The sequence below is a fragment of the Cebus imitator genome, unplaced genomic scaffold, assembly GCF_001604975.1.
Source record: "Cebus imitator isolate Cc_AM_T3 unplaced genomic scaffold, Cebus_imitator-1.0 Scaffold667, whole genome shotgun sequence".
NCBI classification, from domain to species: domain Eukaryota; kingdom Metazoa; phylum Chordata; class Mammalia; order Primates; family Cebidae; genus Cebus; species Cebus imitator.
In genome coordinates this window covers 738,272-747,177 of record NW_016107982.1, presented here as the reverse complement: position 1 = coordinate 747,177, position 8,906 = coordinate 738,272, and positions in this window count along the sequence as shown.

Here is an 8,906-nt window from a genome sequence, read left to right as displayed (position 1 = left end):
CATTTCCTATTGCTGCTGTAACAAATTACCACACATTTGGTGTCTTTGAACAACACCAATTTATTATCTTATAGTTCTGGAGGTCAGAAGTCTGACACAGATCCCACCAGGCTATCTCAATGGGCTGGCAGGGATGTGTTCCTTCTGGAGGGTCTGGGGAAGACTCTGTCTTCTCACCTTTTCCAGCTTCTAGAATTCTGTGATCTGTGGCTCCATATTGCTCTGACCCTGCTTCCTTGGTCACATATCCTTTCCTGACTCTGACTCTTCTGCATCCCTGTGGTAAGGACCCTATGGTTACACTGGGGCTACCCAGTTAATCCAGTCTAATCTCCCTATCTCAGTATCAATGTCCTTAACTTAATCACACCAACAAAGTCACTTTGGCCTTGTAACGTATCCACATGCTCTGGAGATTAGGGCAGGGACATCTTTTGGGTTGGGATGTGGACATTGTTCTGCCTACCACAATGTGTAAATATTCTAGTTTCTTCATTCTTTAAGAGGGGTAACTGAAGCGCATGTTCTAATGTTTTCAGAGTCTCCCAATGGGATTTAGCCCTAGTTGCTCATATTGGTTACTTGCTCAATAAATACCCTTTCCTGGTTTCCTTCCCTTTCTAGTTTCACTGCCTCATTTCCTTCCTAATGGCTTCCAGAATTACCTCCCAAATCCAAATACTTGTATTTGAATCCTTTTCTCAGGGTCTGCTTCCTATTGCTTAGTTGCTTAACTTCTATAAATTCTTATGAGTGAAGTGAATTTCTTTGAGTGCTCAAATAATGATGGGGAAAGGAACAGGTCAAAAGGACACAGGTACCAGCTTGAAGGAACTCCCACTGGCCAAATCTAGGACAACTGTAGAACCAAAATAAATAATGATCATAAAATATTACAATGTATTGAATAAAGTATTGTAAGAATCCATGAGTCTATAGGTAAACCAAAAACAAACAAATGAAAATGGAAAACTCTTTCTTATAGTCAAAATCCAACTAATCAATGTAGAAAGGAAGATGAAATTATCAAATCATTATTTGGCCAACATAATAATAACTAATGCAGACAAGAATATTAATTGGATCCTAAAACTAGTAGGTGAAAGTTTGAGGAGTAACAGGATGTTTACATAGTCTCAAAGCATTTCCCTCATGAGACAATTACAAAGGGTAAAAGATAGCTGTATAGTGGAGAAACCTGATATGCCACCTTATCCAAATGACCTAACTGGCTTATGGGATATGGAACATACCTTTAGCATGTCCCTTCTGATATGATGCACTGAGAAGAACTCAGCTTCACTTCTGTGATATTCCTGCCAAAAGTGTGTAACTTGAATCTAATCTTGAAAAAAAATCTCATGATCTGACAAAACCAAATTGAGGGACATTCTTTATCCTTGGCCTGCCCTCTTCAAAAATGTCAATTTCATAAAATACAAAGAAAGACTCAAGAACTATTCCAGATTGAGAGAAACTAAAAAGATATGACCACTAAGTGAAACACTTAATCTTAGATTTTTCTTTTGCTAAAAGAACATTGTTAGGCAATTAGATAAATCCAAATAACGGCTATAGATTAGATAATAGTAATTTATTCATATTAATTGTCCTGATTTTGTAAATTATACTGTGGTCATGTAAGAGAATATTCTTAGTTTTAGGAATTGCACACTGAGGTATTTAAGGATAAATGGACATCATGTTTGTAACTTGCTCTTAAACAGTTCAGAAGAGAGAGAGAGACATGAAACAAATGTAGTAAAATGTCAAGATTTGGAAGATCTGGATAAAAGGTATCTGAGAATTCCTTGTGATATTCTTGTAATTTTCCTGAATGTCTTTAAAATTATGATAAAATTTTAAAAGCACAAAAATGTTACTCTGTTTTGAGTTATTGAGTGTTTGTGGTTGCTTACCTCCATGATGGATCTTGTCATTATGAGATATGTGAAGTGTTCTCAGAATTCTTAAAGCCAAGATATCTCTGTCTATATATGTCCATTGGAAAGTGTAAGGATGCATTGACTATTAAGGAGACTTTCTAATACCTGTAGCAGAGCACATAATTTATATTAAAGAAACCAGAATTTGAGTCTTGCTCAAATGTTGCGAGACTTTTGATAAGTGATTTCACTTTTCTTGGCTTCAAACCATGTATGGAACGTTAAGGAATGTCTGGAATGTTAACCCTTCCAGAACATTAATTTATGACTCTCTAATGTCCTTTGGGTATTTAAATAACTGAGTCTATTCTTCTGAATGTGGCTCATGATGGCTGCCTTATAACAAATTCCACTTGATGCAGTCCCCATGAATTCATGTGAAAGAAATCTCCATTGTAAGGTTATTAGTTTGTGTTTTAAAGGAGAAAAAAGCCAGCTGAAACAGTCAACAGAATTATTCAGTTTGTGATTCTGTTGACTAGATTTTCTCACATAGGAAATATTATGAGTTTAGGCAAACAAACTTCATATTAATAATTATTGAAAACAATTTACTTTATGTAACAAATACGTCCTATTTGTTGAGTTGGGATTGAGTTTGTTTATTTCTAAAACCTCTGGGCATATGTTCCCAACTTACACTGAAGGACAGAATAAATGGTCTAATGTAGAAAGCTAGGAACAGGGGACCTGAGCTGAGCTACATCAGCCCCACAGCTGCTTTGCTCCTTAATATTTGGCAGAGGGTAGTTCTCCAGCCATTGCCCTTCCTCTTTCTTAAATAGAGGTAATGAGGCCTGAACTTCTCTTGCCTCTCAGGAGTGCTGCAGTGATGAATGGAAATGCCATTTGAAAACTACTGTGAGTCCTCTGCTAGGGAGATATTTAAGTAACAAAGCATCCTCATCAGAGTATAGTCAGCTATTGCTACAAAGCCAGTACCAGGGGACTGAGTCTTTTCATAATAGTGTGATCTAGAATGTGCTGTAGATAGCTGTGGGGGTGGGGGAAGGAATAGGCTACCTTCCCTCTCTGACACCAAGTATTCTTATCTCAGTACTCTTATTTTTTTCATAGCATTTATCATAAACCACAATTAACTAATTATTTAACTTATTTATTATCTAGTTGCCCTTCAAAAGCATACATTCAAAGAGGGCAAGAAATAATTTGGCTTTGTTTTCTTGTATCCCTTGACAAATGGTAGGAGCTCAATGAAGACTAATTTAGAGATGAGTGAATGAATTAGAAAATCCATGATACAATTTTGCTATTCTTTTATGACAGAATTTGAGCACATTTGTCAATATACTTATAATTGCCCATGAGAATTTGAATTTCCATAGCCAAATAGGTAATTTCACATGCTTGTGATTTTTAAGATGCCAATTGTAGACAACAAATAAATAAGTTGGCATGGGATGCTTAAAAGTGATGCTTTTAAAAGTGATGCTCCTTTAAAAACTTCATATATCAGTACAGTCTTCTTAAGAAGCTTCAGCATGCATACCCAGTATCAGTGAAATGGATAATTGAGAATGTGGATTTTTTTTTAATTTGGAAAGTAATATTTTTATTAGTGACAAGGTCTAACTCTGTCACTGAGGCTGGAGTGCAGTGGCATAATCATAGCTCACTGCAGCCTTGGACTCCTGGGCTCAAGGGATCCTCCTGACTCAGCCTTCTGGGTAGCTGGGAATACAGGTGTGTGTAACCACTTCCAGCTAAGTTAAAAATAATGTTTTTAGAGATAGGAGCTCGCTATGTTGCTCAAACTGATATCAAACTCCTGGCCTTAAGCATTCCTCTGCCTCGGTCTCCCAAGTAGCTGGGATTACAAGAGTGAGCACTGCACCCTTGAGGTAATTTTTATATCTGTTTATTTTTTCTGCTCCATATCTTGTCACATTTTGTTGTGTTACATCACTATAAAAAGCACATCATCCATTTAATATCCATCTCTTTATATCCAAGGAGCTAAGGGGCTTATACCACTGCTGGCAAAAAGGAAGCAGGGTGGCAGTAGGGCCAGACACTGGGATGAATCATTTGTCACAGTTGGTCTCCATACTTCTATGGGTATTGATCTTTGCTTCCATGATGGTTTTAAAGATGAGGAAATTTGTGTGTTACACCTTCCCACAGTCACCAGTGAGAATTTGCTTCACATGTCTCTTTAGCCTCCTCTGTACTGGTGCCTTGTAGCCTGATGTCCTGAGACAATTCATAAAATACAGGTGGGGAAGAAGGAGGACTGTCTGTCTCTTCTTTCTCAACTGCATCAGTTCTTTAATGGTAGCTGAAGCAGGGAAATGACGTTGGTGCTTGAAAGCCACACATTTTTCTTCCTCTTCTTTTTTTTTTTTTTTTTTTTTTTTTTTTTTTTTTTTTTTTTATTTTTTGTGGTTTTTTTTTTTTTTTTTTTTTTTTTTTTTTTTTTTTTTTTTTACTTTCCGTAAGAAGCCTTGGTGGGGGTCTTCTTTGTATGTATTTTGGACACTTGATCCTTCATCATTGTATTACTGCCTTGGCCCTCCTCAAGAATGACATTGATTATGTCATTCTCATTGTTCAAAGTCCTTCACTGGCTCCCCTCTACTTGGAAAATATAGTCTCAGACCTTCACTTCAGCATGCAGTTTTCCTCATAATCTAATTCTAGGATAGTGTCATGGTGATGAGCATCGATTCTGGGTTAAATACCTGATTCTGCCTCTTGTGACCTTGAACAAATTGCTTAACTTTTCTAAGCCTACTGTCTCCTCACGTATAAAATGGAGAAAACAAGAGAACCTGTCTCATACGATTGTTTTGAAGATTAATGAAATTATTCCTATAAAGTGCTCACCATTGTCCCTGGAACATTGTAAAGCTCAATAAAAGTTTGTTATTTTTAATACCTCTCCCTCCTGATCCAGCAACTGAACTAATTATTGTTGCAAGTACCCCATAATTTACATTTTCCTTCAGACCTCCTTTGGTTCATGCTTTTCTTCACTCCTTTCCCTACTTTCCCAACTTCAAATGTTCCCCATTCTCTAAGGCCCTGCCACAGTGTTACCTCATCTCTAAATCCTTCCACAGAAAAATTTCCCCCCGTTTTTCCCTCTAGAGTTCTAAGGGATCTCTCCCTTCTCTGAATTCCCACAACGTTTTTTTCAAGGTGAAAGCCACAGGCACTTACATCAAAGAGGCTCTCTGGACTCCCACTTAGGTGAGGTCTGGGGGATGTGTCTTCTGTTCCCATGGGCTTCTGTGATGAGGTAATGTCAGTCCCCTCTACCTTGCTGACTCTAACCAGTAAAGAGGACTACCTGTAATTATGCCCAACACGTAACAGATGCTCAAAAAGTATTTACTTAGTGAAAGGAATTTCCCATGACTACTGTACAGATCGCTCCACAAGAAGCCCTAGTTTCATCCCAAACTGGAATTCCTCAGAAAGTGTGTGTTGAGATTTCAAAAACCATTAGCCTTGGGTCTGGGGAGGATTTAGTGACATGTCAGATATATTATATGACTCATGGATTTAAACTGGTTTGGGGGATTCTCTATGCTAGGACTCGACCTTTTCAAACTAAGAGTTCTTTTCTCTAAGACAACTATCATTTTTGCTCATGTTAGAGGTTCAAAATGATTGCATGGGAAGTTGAATGCCTTGGTACTTGAAAAGATTATGATGAGTTATCTCTGTCTTGCTATCTTCTTCCCTTATAAAATGGCAGGGAAAACAATGGCATCCCCTATATTTTGAAAAAAAGAAAAAAACCAAAAGTCTTTTTTATCTAGAAGAAGAGAAATGGGCTTGAAGGTTGCTGCCTGTGGTTTTGCTCAGTGCAATTGATGTAGGCAGGGTGTTGGGGTGAAAACAGAATGGAACTTCACACATGTTATGGAAGCTAACAGCAAGAGTGTCACAGCCAGAAATATATACAACCGTAGATCATTCCTCCTCAATAGACATAATTAAATTAGCCTTAGGCAATTTTCCTCATAATGCAGGGTGAGAAAATTTGGAGAGAAAGCTTAAATTTTCCTATTTCTAAATGTTGGGAGGCTTTAGTTCTAGTTTCAGCTTCTCCACTCATGGGTTGAGAGTACGTGGCTAAATTATTCTCTTTCCCTGGGCCTCAGTTTCTCCATCTGCAAAACAAGGGTATTGAACTAAATGGTCTATAAAGTTTCCTCCAACTTTTGTTTATCAATATGCCTTGATGAGACATATCAGGTTGGGGGCACCCATTTGGTGAGTGAGAAAAGCAGAAGTCTATTCATATGTCATTGTAAAGGGTGTGACTTACCCAGGGTTCACAGTGATAGTCGACCACCTGGACATACTCATCCAAGAAAGACTCCCAATTGTTGGTTGAATTTTCCTCCCGATGTCCCTAACTCCAATACCTCAAAATGTGACTATAATTAGAGACGGGGTTTATTTTAGAGAAGAATCAAGTTAAAATGAGGTCATTAGGGTGGACCCTAATACAATAGGACTAGTGTCTGTATAAGAAGAGGAAATAGGGCCAGGTGCAGTGCCTTATTCATGTAACTCCAGCAATTTGGGAGGCCGAGGCGGGTGGATCACCTGAGGTCAGGAGTTTGAGACCAGCCTGGCCAACATAGTGAAACCCCGTCTCTACTAAAAATACAAAAATTAGCCAGGTATGGTGGCGAGTGCCTATAATCCCAGCTACTCGGGAGGCTGAGGCAGGAGAATCACTTGAACCTGGGAGATGGAGGTTGCAGTGAGCTGAGATCGCGCCATTGGACTGACTCCAGCCTAGGCAACAAGAGAGAAACTGTTTCCAAAAGAAAAAAATAAAAAAGAGAAAATAGAACACAAACACACAGAAGGAAGCTCATGTGAAGACATAGGGGAAGACATCCATCTACAAGCCAAGGAGAAGAACCTCAGAGGAGACCAACCCTGCCAACATTTTGCCTTGGACTTCTAGTCTCGAGAACTGTGAGGAAATTGATTCCTGTTATTTAAGCCACTACATCTGTGGTACTTTGTTATGGCAGTCCCAGCAAATAAATACAAGGACTGTGCTGTCTAAGGAAGAGAATAAATGCTATTGTGGTGGGGAAGAATAGCCAGAAAAAAATTGGGGTAAGAGAAAAGTGTTTGCAAGGCTGCTCCCAAAACTTTGTTTCCTAAGTGCCCAGTCCTTGGGTCAGAAGTTGGACATACATTTACTCACTATTTAGAAATGGGGGAGAAAACAATTGAGAAGTTACCTGGGTCCAGGTACTGTCTTAGGCCCTTGGCATGCAGTAGTGAATAAGGCAAATACCTTTTAGTGGTGAATAAAATCAGCAGCCATGACAGTTGCTAACAGCCTTATATGAGAAGGTGTGACAGGCAAACCTAACTTAATCTGGGCTCTTTGAAGTCCTTGTCTAAGAAGCTCCAAGGAAAGAGTGAGGATTAAGCAGGGAAAAAAGGGGGAGGCCTTTCAGTGAGAGGATCTGTGTGAATGTGAGAAGTTATGACCAAGGTTCTGAAAAGCAGCCTACTGGAACTGCAATACAGAGAACAAGAAGCAGGGATGTGGAAGTATAAGCCAGTAAATTAGAAAAGACAAATAGCTTAATACTTTTCATGGAGGAAGAGAAAAGACTAGGGTTGGAGTGGAAATGTCCAACCCATTTGGCTCTGACCGCTAGCCATTCTAGACTTTATCCATCACTCTTTCACCTTCAGGATGACTAACCAAGGGATGCTCAAGCCAATCATATGCAATTTTTTTTTTTAGAATGCATGGAAAGAGCTTTTATTCTGGATGTCTCTTTCCATATTCCCTGGGGGACTGGCCAGGACAACTTAAAAAGAAAACTTTAGGATCCTCAGGGTCCAGACCTCTCTGCCTCCACTCTTCTACATCCAGCTTTGAGTTTTCTTCACTCCCCAGAATGGATGTTGCCTACAGAGAAGAAGAGAACCCAAATGAGAGAAGTGTTAGGAGTAATTGTAGAAATTCTGAACAGCTTTGCTTAGAGAAAATGAAAAAGGACAGGGAAAAGGAGAGACTGTTTCCTAAGAGGCCAGTTTATAAAAGGCTCTTCTTTCAGCAAACTTTGAGTTACAATTTGTCTGCTCCCACCAGGATCTCATGTTACAGAGCTTTTAGGGAGAGAGATTGATGTCTACCACTCTGCCTCTAAGTGGTATTTTCTGACGACACCATCTCCACCGTTTGACATTTCCACAGTGGCTGCTTGGCTTTCTTTCCCTTCCTCCTCTGGTGTCATTCCTCTTTCCCAAACTTTTCCCTAAACCTGACCTTTGGGAGTTGTGCTACAAGGGGAAGATTGTGTGTTAATTCCTGGTAGTCATCTCCAAAGTTCAAGATTTGCTGGGATAGAAAAAGATGGCTGTTCTTTTTTGAATAAGGCTTCCAGAGTTTGAGGAACTGTGCAAGTGTACCCACTGATCTATAAAGAATAGGTATTCATCTGCATGGTTACCAAATCTGCTGAGAGTTGCTATGTGTCCAGAAAATGTAAGCTGTTGTGTGTTCAGAATAGCACCTTGGGGAGCTAAACATAAATCCAGACAATCCCAGATCATTACAAGTGGCTCAGCCCAGGCAAGATATCCTGGGTTGTATGATTTCCACAAACTTGGAATGAAGTTAAGAGAAATTTTCCTAGGTCTCAATATGGAAGAAAAAAAGGAAAGCAAATTTAAGAAATGCAATCTGTTCCGAATCAACCAAATGCCAGCTTGCTCTCAGCAACAGTCCAAAAGTCTATTACGAGGCAAAACAAACTATAACCAGGGAGATGAATGCATTTGCTTATGGCAAAAACGTATTATTCACTCCAAAGTCAAAGCTGTGAATGACTTCATTCATTCAACAAACCTCTAGTGACTTTTGGATTGTCCAGTGTTTCATTGTTTACAGAATACTCATAATTTATGTAGTTAATGGGAATCTAACTAAAACTTGTAATT